A 14,582-nucleotide genomic window follows, 5' to 3' on the forward strand; every position below is an offset into this window, starting at 1 on the left:
CATGTGCCCTGCTTCCCAGCCCAACTATTTAGCGGCAAAACATCATTAATTTTTACAATCGCAAGTTCTAAATTTTGATGCTGATGCTGATGACATCAACGCCCAAATCATTTCTGTCACGCCAGGACACTTTCACCCACGGCATCCGTATCCGAAACCTAATCTGCATCTGAATCTCAATCCTCCCCGCCATTGTTGTCGTCGCGACATTCGCAATTTTTTTAAATTCGCAAAGGAAGTTGACTGGAACATATGTTGCGCGGAGTTCCAGCGATTTGGTAAGTGTCTTCAAGAGCCCGTTACTTTTGACGTGTTGCTGATTGGCGCCAATGGCAGCTTTCTATTTTCCGGAGGGTGGCGAACAGAGATGCCCGGGAATAAGAAAGTAACTATAATGAAATTGCTTTAAGATAAAATTAAATGATATAAGACTGAACACTTAAGACATTAAATTAGAGAAGAGATAAATGAATTCAATGATTATAGTTGCATATTTTTCTTAATTTATCAATTTAGCAACGTAGACATAAATGGCTAACTGCTCAACACTGGCGGGGGAGCAACTTCCTTCTGGCGCTGAAATCTTTCTCGCTAAATGAATGCAAATTTTTATTTAAACATTTCGCTAAATGGCAACGAGCTGTCAATATGTTTGTCCGTATCTTCATTGTGTCATAAGAAGTTTGCGATCTGAGAAAATAAGGAAGAGGGGTCGCGATGTTGGTCGTGAGTGCTAGTGACAGCTTGAAAAATGGCAAGTTGAGGCAAATTTGATTTGCACTACGTGTTAACATTGATTCGCATCGAATGAGTCAGCTTGAGGTGGGGACTACACAGCAATCTGACAGATACTTTAGTCCGCGTAGGCGTTACTGTACAATTTGTGCTAGGCTCATGAATACTTTGATTAGCCAGGGGCTAGCAAGTCCCTCAATGACCAGCAATGTCCTTTTAAACCCCCGTAAATTGAAAACTTCCAAACAGGACCTAACGAGCGGAAAATGCGTTTTGAAGTTCGCTGGCATCATCGTGTGCTCTCATGGCAACCCTTAACCCTTTCAGCCTCCGTGTTGGCCAATTAACAGACCGTTGACCACTTGACCAGCCGGAGAAAGTGTTTTCCCCGGATTCCCCGGTATTCCCTGGCTCTCCCAACCCCTTTCGCACCATTCAGCTGTCTAATTGAAAGTCATTGTGTGATGTGTGTTGGCGTGAATGAATTGAATTTAAAGTCCACTGCGTGGCACATTTGTCGCATGAGTATGCAACCTCAAACAGGTTGACCAGCTGCCTGGATTGCCGGGCTTCCCCGCTGACCAGGGTTGCCACCAGTGCGATGGCAACTGTCAAATTTGACAAATGACTGGTCAAGCGGGTCGCGGCGGTTTGTCCTGCAAAATTGTCTCGCATGAGTGGGCAATTCCTGGCCTTGTTTCCATTACGTGCTCATTGCACACAAGTTAAACAGTTGTCCAAAGCTCAGCTCATTTCACCGTATTTGACACTTTTTCAGGGATTACAGCTTGTTATATAAAGTATGTAAAAATGCGTAATTTCACAGCCAAGTCTTAATGAAAACATATTTGAAATAAAAGTGGGAATCTCAGTTTCGCGATTTCAATCTTAAAGGGTTATTCGCGCTTATTATTTTTTCTTACCCGAATGATGTCAGGGCTGTCACAACCTTATCATTACCGCCTTATCTAACCTAATAACTGAGTGAAATTGAAACAGCTTAACCCTTATAAACAAGTCACAGCTGTCAGGGGTCTTAACCCCACCACATCACCCCGTATTCCACCATAAATCAACGCGTCAAATGGAAAAGCGGGAGATTCGCAGTGAAAAATTAGAAAATATGAACGCGGATGCAAAGTGTGCGTGCCCCAGCCCTCAAAAATCGAATTCCCGAGAAGGGGTTGCCAAGTCAAACCGCATGGGTGAAGGGATTCGGGAGGCAGGATTTGGAATTGGTTCGGGGACTTACACCGTCCAACATCAATCAAAACACGCGACGAGCGTCGACTGGATTCCGCCGATCCGATGATGATGCGATTTGCACTAACGATGCAATCCCTATTCCTATGGCCCATCGCCCATTTCACACTCCCCCATGTAATCCGCACATGTGTGACAAGAAGTCATTTGAAATTGGTTGAAATTTAAAGTAGTTTGCCACGCTCGGAACCCTTTGGGATTTCCTTCGCCGCATCGTCGAGTCCTTTGAATAATGATGATGATGTCGTCGCGGGCTTTTCATCCGCATTTTTGGGAAAATTTGCATGAGAAAATCGGATGGGAGAGCGCGGAATTTGGCATGTGGAATGCGCCATGTAATTTACACGTCTGACAAAGTATCAATGCCATTGCCGATGACACGGAACCCTTCGTCCTGCGAGCCTTTTCCCCCCGATTTTGGGTACGCCGCCGTCGGTACTGCACACACACATGACACAAATCGTCGCAAATCGTTTTTTACAGCACAACAAAGACTTTCAGGCACTGAGAGAAATTAGGCATAACTAAACATATACCTAGAAAGGACATTCAGAAATAGAAGGTATTTTAACAACACCTCTCAAGGTTTCAAAAATTCTGCTATTGAAAGTTAGTATGTTCCATTGAATGAGGTATGTTGTGGGGCATACTTTTAGACACCTTAAAAATAGATTTTAAATTATAAATCTGAAGCTAATACTTTTCGAGTATTTCCTAGTTGTAGAAAGCAGTTTTCCATGTATCACCGCACCCCTAGCTTTCCCACACCCCTTGTAATGTGTGCGTTTTCACGCCGTCCTGTGGGCGGGGTGCAAAAATATCCCGCGGCGCTTTCGCTACACATCCTCACAACAATGTGTGAAAGTTTTTTTCTGTCTCGCAGCCCTCGGTGGCACCCCGAAATAATGAAAAGTAAAAAACGGAGCTCGGCATGTGTCAGCCACAGGCTCAAGGGGCACTCACTCCAGCCCCTTTGGACCCCCATTGTGGGGTTGTGTCTGCGCGCGTTTAGTAGTTTTTAATGTTGTTTTGCTCCCCGAGGCTTGGGCATTTGGTCTTCTTGTCCTGCGGCACTTTGTGCTCTTCTGCGAAATTAATTTTTACCACAGAAGTTGCAACATTCGATGATTAATGATTTGTTTGGCTGCTACACGCGATCGAAGGGCCAGCTGCAATCCCCCGAAATTTGATATGTTCGTTTTTTTATTGGATCCAAATTGAGATTATTCATTCCTCTGTTAACATAATTCATTAATAATTTTTATGACCGCTTGTCAGCGGGTGAGGCAAAGTCAAGATGAGAGCCTTGGCCATCAATCTGCAAGGTACAGTAGTGCCCAAAGCACCTAGCATTTACATGTGGAGTGGGTGAAATGTGGGCAGGGGGCATGCAAATGGCGCACTGCCTTTCTTCTTTCATCATTCGCAATTTACTGGGACTTGAGCAGCCCATTCAAGCCAATCGAAGCAGAAATGCCTCAAATCATGTGCCACACATGACAAACAGCGCCAATGTCAGTTTACCAGATACCACCGCCACACTTCCCCTCTGGACAAACCCTTTAATGAAACGCCCGTGTGGTTGCCGCAGGAACCAGCAAAGGGCAGCTAACAAAAAATGGAACAAGACACATACATCGACAATAGATACCCTGTATTCGAAAGCAACTACATGTCCTGTTCCGAAGAGTTAAAGGTATGCATACTATAGGGCTTTATACTTTATAATAAAATTTATACTTTATATAAAACTTTATAATAAACTTTTAAATATGTCTAAAAATGTCAGCTTAATAGATAGAACCTGATTTTTGATGATAAGGACGAACTATCCTAATCTCTTAAAAAACCATAGTGAAAATGTTTTTAGTTTTTATGAATCCTCAATTACCCAGTTTAAAAACATTTAATGGGTATCAGAAAACCAAGTTTGGCAAACTTTAAAGCAAACAATGCGCGAGGCAAAAGGGGCAGTCGATATCAGTCAGCCCATTCCAGCCTCACATATCCTTCATCCAACCCTCCAGCCAGCCGCTTTCAAATGCGTTTGACAAAATGACATCCTGGCCTGGACGAGGACCAGGACCAGGAGCAGGATCTGTGGATCAGTGCTGGGACCCTGAGATGAATCAGGACAACAATCAGGTCCATTGAGCCGTGGCTGGTGTTTGGCGACCGGCGACCGAGGACTGCGTGCTTCACGCTTTATTGGTTCCATTTCGCATGTGAGGAGGATGGGATGTCCTCCATCCGAATTCGCATCCCCTGGTCCTCTGACAACCAGGCTAATTTGCAAATAATATGCATGTGTGTGTTTTAGCGAGTGCGTGTCCATGGCATGTAAATTTCAGCAAAAAAGGGGCAGAAAAAAAGGGGTTCTCCCATTCGCTTTGGCGGTTTCCGCATTCAAAATTGGAAATTAGATTTGAAAATCCATTCAGCCTGCGTTTCTTTTATTTTCCGTATTTACTTTGGCAAATTAAGGTCGCAATTTTGCGCATTTCATACCGTGTTTGGCTATTGGCCGTACCTTTGAAGATTCCGCTCGCAGCTCACGTGACCTGGCCACCAAGTTGTCTCAATCTCAATCCACTCGAGGTTTTCAAAGGACCTCCTTCGGCTTGCGGGTTCCTAAGTCGAACGGTAAACATGTTGCCAAATTTTATTTGTTGTGCAAATCTTTGATTTTTCAAGCGGTTTATCTCCGGTGGCTCTTATCGTGATGCCACTGACAAAACATCATCGCTCTCCTTCCCTTTTAATTCCTGGACCCTCGTGTAGAATCCTTTAGAAACTAGTTCTGCAGTGAAAGATATTCGTACTTTAGTAAAGCATAGGAAATGATTTTCCCTGTGTACCAAATTCAATTGGATTGCATCTCAAACGGAGCTGCCACAAAAGTGCGTCCACTTCTGACAGCAACTGAAACTTTTCCATTATGCAAATGGCAGCTGGCGATAAGAATTCCAGCAGGTAGGACTCCGGGCAACAATTGATTATGATTATGATTGAGCGGCGCGCAAAAGTCAATAACAATAACATTATGCAGATACAGATACAGATCCTGTCGCGTTTTTATCCACAGATCCCACAAAGGCAGGCAGAACAATGGACCAGGGGGAAGTCCCTCGAAGTGAGCACTTAAAATTAATGGAAATGTGTAGCGAACGCCACACACAAATAAAATTTAAATAAAACCCCGCACTCCAATCTTTGTCGAAGCGTAAAATATTATGTCATTATCAAACGGGCAACGCAATAAATTTCTCTAGTCGAATTTCGGGGCAGGAAGAGGAATCCTGAATTTACAATTAGCCGCGGACGTTGCAAGTCCTCGAGGTCGTCATGGTGTGTGGCAATTGATAAAGCTCGAGAGCAGGAACTGCCTTTCAACCAGTGTCCTGTGGCGTCTTCCTTTGTGTTCCGCATTTTTTTGAAATTTATTTCACCTCGCAGGTCACTGACGAGTGCCAATCAAAGACAGCGCCAGAATCGAAGATGCACTGCGAGAAATATCTGCAGCTATAAAATTAACTTCATAATAAGACCCACACCCAGTAGTAATTTCATTCAATTGCTTTTTTTATAATTTAAAATTGTCGGAAGTATTTTCCGAGTGTAGGATTAAGACCACCGTGGTGTTCTTATCCGGAATCTGGAATACGGCATGCGTCACGTCTCAGGATTCTAATTATGCGCAGGACACCTCGTGGCAGGATGTACAAAAGCACAAGACCACTGCGAATGACATCCGCTGCCGGTCGCCTTGGCTGCCCTTTTGGCCAGCGTTCCTGGAATCCGGGTATCGCAGTATCGGAGTGTCCTGGTGTCCTTGTGTCCTGGTATCCTGGCAACCTCCAATCCGCGCTCGCGAAGGAGTCTCCGAGTCATTAAGCCGCTGTAATTGCCGAGTGATGGGGAGGGGGTCGTCCAGCTATCGGACCCACTGGCTCAATAACCATAAATATGGAGGGCGAGGAACTAGCCCAGACCCCCGGAGTTTTTATTGCCGGCGACATTCACTTGATTTGGTTGTGTCAAAAGTTTTCGGGCCACTCAATCGGGGATTGTTTATGGATTGTGCCACAATATTCCACCCGCCGCTGGCCGCTCATTTCCGCAGCTCTTTCGGGCGGAAATGACATTTTTCTACGGCACAACATTTCGCCAAGTGACATATATCACCTCCGAATGTGGAAGATTGCACAGCCCAACGTTCCACATATCCGCCTTTGGTTTTTCCCCTCGACTGGCCCTCGAAATGCTGGGGATAAGTCGATTATGTGCGGAAATGAAAACCCATAAAAATCCTTTCCTACGGTGATTAGTTAACATATTTTTATTTCTCGTCGTCGGGCGCCAGTCGAAGAAGGATACTGAAGTGGCCGGGGTCTTCGAGCCGAAAAGGGGAAGCAATTATTTATGAGAAATATTATTTATTATTTATTACTGTTGTTGTGGTGCTGCTGCCTTTGTGAGTGTGTCCTTTTTGAATTGCCTCGACACTGAGGTTGAGGTCCATTAAATTTTCCCTGCTCGTCCATTTATGAGCTATGCATATGAAAAGAGGGTCTCGGCCAGATTGGTTTGTTAAGGTCCTCAGTACTTATTCACAAGTGGGTTTATTTTGTGGCAAGAATGTACCCATATTTCGAATTGATTTTTAAAGCCACTCGTTTAATTAAAAGCCCAAGGAAAACTTCATTATGCGTGCGCTATTAAAAGCAAATTTATCCAATTTACTTCTCAAGAGGAAAACTCCGAACATTTTCCGCCACCAATTTCAGGCAATTCACCGCACAAAAGTGGAATAATTTAAAAATTAGGCAAGTCAAAAAAAAAGTATATCAATTACCGCCTAATTTGCATAACTTGGCAGCGGACAAATTGGCTACCAAAAATCCAAAAATCCAAAAAAAGAGACACAAAGTGCAACCACATCCTGACATCGCTGACAAATAAGGCGAATCAATCAAAGGACCCTTGCTGCTTTTGCCTGTCGCGTGTTGGAAACTAATCAAAATTCAATTTCTGCAGGGAAACCAGCCGGTCCATTAAAATCAAAATTCGCAATTGATGCGCGTAATCAAGTGAGCTGTGGAAAAGCGAGTTTCCCAGGCTGCGAAATCGACCTTTCTGATGGGTTAATTCGGCAAACCTTCGTCCTCCGGTGACAATTGAAAAATAGCCGCTGCCAAAACATGTTTGCAAACATTGTAACCCCCTGTGTTTTCGCATTTGCCAAACGATGTTGTGGCCGCCGGAGCGTATCAATAAATCCATTTAAAATTGCGTGCAGGCCGCGTGTGCTCCTCCCGGACTTTTCGAGTGGAGTGGTTTGTCATTCGGCTCGGATGGCATAATGCAATGCGAATTATGGCTGCTTAGGGCTCTGCACACACAAGCACACACACCAAAGGATATTGAAAATAAATTGGCAGCGACAGCAAAACAAAAGCGCCAAAAGACGTCACCAATTGACATCGATCCTGGCTTCCCTTTCCCTATCTCATATCTCATTTTTTTTTTATTTTTCGGCTGGCTAATATGTACCAGCAACCCTCGTTTTAAAATGCAAAAATCTGAAAATCAAAGTAAATCAATTTCAGCTGCAAAAGCACGTTTTCTACCCCGCCTGGAAAACGCTCACTAAGTCAGCCAATAAATCAAATTGCGAATTTTTACTTGGAGCGCATATTATGCGCATATGTGAGGAACCCGAGGATATTCTCTCGCAGGATGCAGGACACCAAGTCACTCGTTCTTTATTGTAATTTGTGCGAAATCCTTCAAATCCCGCACATTTATCAAGTATATTTGCCCATAAATCAGCTCACATGCGTGCAGATGAGGTGGTGTATCCAAAATTGGGGGGAGTGCCACTTTTCCGGCCGGAAGTTAATGTTTTAAAATGGCCCATAAAATCATCGCCAGCTATGAAAACTTCGCCATGGCCGCGTCTAATTTGCACATTTTCACTATTTTCTCAAATTTTCCCGCTTTCCCTTTTCGCTCAGCCATTGTTCTCGATTTTTTAATGTGGTTATTTATGCGTCCTGTTTATGATTTTATGTGCTTTCTATGCTAAACAGATCGCCAGCTCTAGGTGACGTCATTTATCATCCTCAACGACTTGGGGGCGTGGCGGGAAAATTCAGACGATAAACCAAACCACTGGGAGATAATTATGAATTATTATCTCGCGGAGCAATGCCATCGCGATTACTGGAAATTAGCACTGATAATTGAGAGAGCTTCACACATGATTTGGTAATAAAGTGCGTTTGAGCCAGGAAATTTGGAAATGCAAGAAATGTAACCAATTTATGTTAATTCATAGAGGAAAAGTTCCCAACTACATGGCCATTGAAAAGTCGAGGCTTTTGTGAGTAAACTTGTGGCTAATTTGCGTTTAATCTTTCAGGCATCTGCCGAACTTTCGCCAAGAAAGAAATGTCTGGGGAAACTTTATCCGAACGACAACTTTTTTGCTGGCTTTCAAGCCAAACCGCTGTCTTGGGGAAAATGCTTTCAATTATTTAGGGAAAATGCAAACGTCCGACTAGCGATGGCACATTACACATTACATTCATAGATATATATTTAGATAAGTATTTACGACTCGCCCGTCATGTTGTCAATAACAATTTGGCAACGACACAAGCATCCAGCCAACCTCCGAGCACAACCCCTTCGGCTTTTGGGTGGACCAGCTCGGGATGGGACAACAAATCGCTGCAAATTACATTCATAAAATTTTATCACCCAATATCGGAAATGGATTCCTTGTTGTCCGGACGAGCTGGCAGACTAATGGCTAAAGTCTGACCCGACAAAGGATTCCGCTCCGGGATCAGGACAACATCTGCGTGAAAGCTGCTGAAGATGAAGCCAAGGAGGTCCTGGCGAAAAGGGGTCTCTCGATGGTCATAAGCACTCATAATTTCAATATCATAGAGTGCCAAGTGCATGGAAATGGCCCATTTGTGTGACCATTTTCAGTTGATGGAATTTTAAGGTGCCGTGACTAATGCCCAAGAACTGTGAACTGCGAACTGCTACTAATTACTCGGCATTACTGGCCCAATTTCACTGGGTATTCGTCATTGCCAAGGCGATGATATATTCGGTCAGCGGCTTGGAGGAATCTCTGGAGGGCAAAGGGACGGCATTCAATCATGCCAACTGTTGCCATCACTCAGGCTCAATCAGTCGCTGTTTCCCGGGGAAACGGAAGGGTAAGTAATAAATGAAAACGGGGTCTTCGGATTACATAACGCCAGAACGCCCTTTCCATGTCCTCTTCGGTTACACGAGACAGTCTGGTCAGTCTGGTCAGCGGCGGGTTGGGATTATGTGGGGTCTAACCGCAGAAGGGTCCTGAAGATGGGACGTGTGTGACCGCAAAACGGCTTCAAGGCTGCCCACAGAGATTGGTGCCTGGCCCTGGGCAACCAGTTGATTACTGGGATGCGGATTAATCAGCCATTCAATCGTCATCCGTCCCGTTGACTTGCACATTTAGCTTCTTCAGCAAGTTGCTCCAGCTTTTGGGGAGTATTCTTTTAATTGCCCGGGAAAATCAGGCGGGGAAATAAATCCATGCCCGCTACACTTAAGGGACTTCTGCAAATTACAACTTTCAATCATTGCCATTTCCGGAACAAAGAACAACACAAAGAAATCTATCAAAAGCATAACCAGTAACTGTGCTCACCCCCTAGTATTTACAGGGTATGCGATTTGGGTTAATCATAAAAGTCTTTAACTAGTGAGTTACAGAAATCACTAGGGTTTAAGAAACAACTTCATTTCTTTTCTTATTGCATACTTTTGAACAAAGTTATGGGCTATTTTTTATGACTATACCCATCTTATTCTCTTTATACTTAGAGGTATCACATATTCGATCAACACAATTCGATTAACCCTCCACCGAGTAGGTCGCCATAAATTACAGAAATTTGCGACATAAATCAAGGATGAAAGGACGACCACAAGGAGTCGCATATTGGCAGCATATAAACTTTTCACTTTTCAATATTTGCTCGGACAACATCTTTTGTGTGGCTTCGCCTGCAACTGGGTGGATTTATGTGTTTGATTTGTTTGACATATTGAAGTGGTCAAGCATGAACCACCCGGCGGGCGGATAGGTTGCCAAATAGAGTGGGCGTGTCCGGTCCTGGAAAAGTGGTCCAAAGTTAATTGATTAACGACACGAACAGTTGAAAAGTGGAACACTTTGGCAGGGAAGAAGCCATGTGGGAAAAACTTGTTTATCTGTCGGCCCAAATATCCGACAGAGATTTGTACAATTTCCACAGTGATTTGTGGCCATTGTCCTGGCCAAATTGTCCAGCATTGTAGTGCGAAAAATGTCCTGTGGCGAGCTTGAGACATTTTCTTTGTCGCAAATTGATTGGAATTTTACGAGAACCGTACCTGGTTCTCATCTAGGGCTTCGCTGGTCAAGCCTTTGCTTGCTGCACATATTCCATTCGGGGTGGATTTTCCCCATATTATCCGGCTCATATCGCTGTCATTCAACTATCCACTTATACTTATTTATGCTTTTAATAAGCAGCATGACATGCTGCAAATGTCAAACCTCGGCTGTCATTCAAATGTAGCCATGCAGCACTGCCCTCCACTTCCTCAGCGCTTTCCGGGCACAGGATGCGCTTGATTACTTGACATCTCGCCTGGTGTATCCATGTATTAATGAAGGAAATAAATTTAATTTCGGCAATTAATGCCTGGCCTGGTCCACTGGGGGTCCTTTGGCGAAGGTCCTTCGGCGAATGTTGCCGGCATCAGATGTCAGCACTCCACTTCTCACAATCTCTGTGTTTATGTTTATCATTATTGACTCGTGAGCAGTTTCCCCAGCATTTCGTAATCAAATATCGTCGCTGCTCCTTTCACTTTCTCCGCCAGTAAATTTTCGCAAATTGCAATAAAAGCGAGGCAGCGCAGAAGAGCGGTGCGGGGGTAACTACTTTCCCCGAGGGTGGACATCGCTTAGTCATCATCCTCATTTCATCGCCGAAGTTGCCATCATCGTTCCGATGATTGTCATCATTGGTGCGCCATTGTCTTGGCCCCGGGCGGCTTATTGGATTCCTCGAGTGATACTTTAAGACTCCTGAGGAGTTCCACTTCCCTTTCTCTAGCAGCTGTCCGTGGTCACTTGAAATAAAGGAAAGTCCTTTTACATTTTCAAGATATGGCTCTGTTTAAACGAACTTCGAGATAGTTAAGTTAAGTAATAAAAAGGATCTTTGACACTCCAGCCCATTTTTCCGCTGTGTGTACAATGAAAACTGGCACAAAAGTTGCCCAACTGCGGCGCTTCTTTGTTCCAGGACCACTTCAAAGGACCTTAAACCTGTCAGACCAGCTCTCTTGTCTTTCTAAGGACACGAGGTGTGAAAGCCCCTGTCCGCTCATTCACTCACACACTCACTCCCAATTAGCGAATCAAAGAGGAAGCGAACCTCAAAGGGAAGCGCTGGAAAGTCTGGTAATAACCTGATTAGAGATTAGCAGGAGCTCGCGGCTCTGGGGCTTAATTAAATGCTACCTGGGAAAATGGGACGTGCCACATGTGAAAGTGAAGCCGCACAAAGGAGCAACAATTTCCATTTTCTCCGTCGCGGTTTTCTGGTTGTCTGGTTTTCCCAGCGCTTTTCCAGCGCCCGCGGACAAAAGATAATGGCTCTGGTCCTTTGCCTCGTATCCATTACACTCGACTGGCGATGACCAGGAACCGGGGGTTGACCATGGGATGATGACTATGATTCCGATGATTCCGAGGGGTGGCCAGTCCGGCGATTAGTCGAGTCCATCAATGGCACATCAAACTGTCCGGCAATAACAACAATGGGACCATTCAATCAGCGCGCATAAAAATATAAAGAGATTTTAATTTTTTGATTATGTGTGTGCATGTCCTGCCATTTCCCCCCGGGAGAAGCACCCCTCCCCTACTCCTCCTCACTCCCAACTCCTCGTGTGGAAATCGTTAATCAATGAACTTCATGCGTGCCGAGAAGGGTCTTTCCCTGGGTCACTACGGCTTAGCATAGTAAAAAAGAACCAACATCGATGAGTAGTTGGCCGGAAAAAGCAAGTTGATTAAATTTCAATGTTGATGTCCTGCCAAGGACTCGAGAACTGGACCCTTATTCTTTCCAACGAATGCGGCGTAATTTCGATTTAAGTAATTTCCTTCTTTAGCATTCGTGCATGGACTTGCGATATGGCATTTGGATCTGAAAGGAGCAAACCGATAATTGGAGTCAATCAAGGGAAAATGGCGTGAGTGGCAAATGAACTTGATTAGGAACAGTTCGCTGCGATTGCAATTAGGGAACTAGAACCTTAGACCCGGCTGTACTACGAGTCCTTCAAGGGAATACCTTAATTTAGTCCAACATTTGTTTAATTGGAATGGTCTTGAAGTCTCAATGGGATTTGAAGTTACATATCACGCTATAATGATATGTTCCCAGAAAGTAAGTGTCCTTTCGCTCGAGGATATATTTTAATACTACAGAATGGCTTCTTCCTGTATTGATATATTCCGAATGTAATGTAATTTTGTATTCAAGTACCCTAAATATTTTACCCTATGTGGAATTGGTTCATCCTTATTGTTCTCACCCCGAGATCTCTACTTTCTGGTCCTCCTCCTTCCGCTCAATTAAACATTCGAATGCAATTTAGAGAATCCTTCCCGCGGCATTTATCCCGACCAACAACAAAAGACAAATCATTCCTATTAATTACGCACTCGTGGAATGTTTCATTACCAGTTACGACCGGCACTTTCGGATACTCCATATGTGCCTTCTTTTGTAAGGATACGGACTCGAATACATAAGGATTTCAGCTCCGATCTGGAGAAGGAGTTCGACCTGGAGTTGGGTGCACAACTTACTTTTCATTTGCCTGCCCTGCCTTATTACGTTCATTCATATGCAAATCGCTGGACTGTAACACACGCACAACAACAATAAAGCCGTGAAGGGGGGAAAGTCACCGGAGATGGAAAGCGCGATGGAAGGAAAAAAGCCGCTGGAAGGAGGCTGCTCCCATTGTGAGGCGTTCGCCAAGAGCGATTAAAAGAAAACTTCGCCAGACACTCTAAAAAGAGAACTTTCATTTTAATTATTCAAGTTTACTTCATATTACATCCTTCAATTAATTTTGAATTAATTGTTGAATTTAAGCAACTAGCGGGAAACTATTGTGAATGTAGCTCACAAAGTGGGTTCAATATCTTATATAACCCTATTGTTACCTTACTTTTTTTAAGTGCATCCTTACCATGTGGGGCTGTACTGAAAAGCATCTTGAAGAAGTCCGCGGAGAAGGGGACTTTCACCTTGTAACCCAAAAATGCTCAGGGTTGTTGCTGTTTGATGTATTTCCCGACTTTTCCTCTCCCAACCCTGAAAGCCCAGCGAAATCGCTTTATGGGGTTGGTCCGCACTGTCTGTAGTGTACTGTACCTTTATCCTGCAGTATCCCATATACCGAATACCATACAGCATATCCCATATCAAATTTAAACGAATCGCTTCCGCTTAACGCGACTGCCCGGAGTTAGGGTTATGTGCATTATAATTTTCCAACATCAATTCCAAATCCAAATTGTATCGTTTCCATTTCCCCCCGCTCTCGCATTTTCCCTATTTTCCGTGATTATTGTTTTGCATTTCCTTTGTTTGGCGAAACAATTAATGTTATTTGCATAGTTGGTGGGTTGCCCAAATGTTTTTGGGATCGCGGGGACGGGCTTGGACTGGGATAAGGTCCGCATGTGGTCCAATTTGGAACGTTTTGTATCTGAAGTCCCGCCTGCGGCACTCTAACCTTTCTCCATCCTCGTTAACTGGTCTTTTTTGGCTTTGTCCGACCCGGCTATCAAATTGTATTTGACTTTCCAAATCTGCCGAATGGCGGGGAAGTGGAAGGGCGAGTGTCTCTAAGTGTCTGACTGACAGGCTCAAGAGGTCCTTTTTCCCAATTTCCCGCATTATCTCGAGTGCTGCGTGCTAATGTGCAAAACTGTCCATGTTGAGCAACTTCAAGTTTCGCAACCTCTCCGCTAGAAACGGAATTTGCAGGGAAAAGCCACTCGAAGCCTTGGGAAACTTGCAAGTGTTTTCCCATGCCCTCATGTGTGTGGCATAGCTGCGCACCTTATTTATTTATTTCCCTGGCCAAATGACACGAATTTGTCATCTTGGTACAGTCCCGAACATGCTCGTAAGGCCACCACCCCTTCCCAGCGTCTGACACTCACATATGTCGCTGTTTGTTCAGCCCCACCCACCGAAAAATGTCCTCAGGGCGGTGGTTTGTTTGCTCGGCGGCTGAAAAGTTCAATTAGAAAAAAAATGTTACAAAATGCTTATAATTAAGTTTCACTTTCGTATGCAAATGCGCCGCCCTTTGTGTAATTGGAATTAAATATTCCTTTATAATAGGAACGACCTGCGATTGCCCCGCAGCTTTGACCTGCGACTTGACCTAGTGTGCCATATAATGGAACCACCTTCTTTTAAATTGTA

The sequence above is a fragment of the Drosophila sechellia genome, chromosome 3R (genome assembly GCF_004382195.2).
Source record: "Drosophila sechellia strain sech25 chromosome 3R, ASM438219v1, whole genome shotgun sequence".
In the NCBI taxonomy this organism is placed as follows: domain Eukaryota; kingdom Metazoa; phylum Arthropoda; class Insecta; order Diptera; family Drosophilidae; genus Drosophila; species Drosophila sechellia.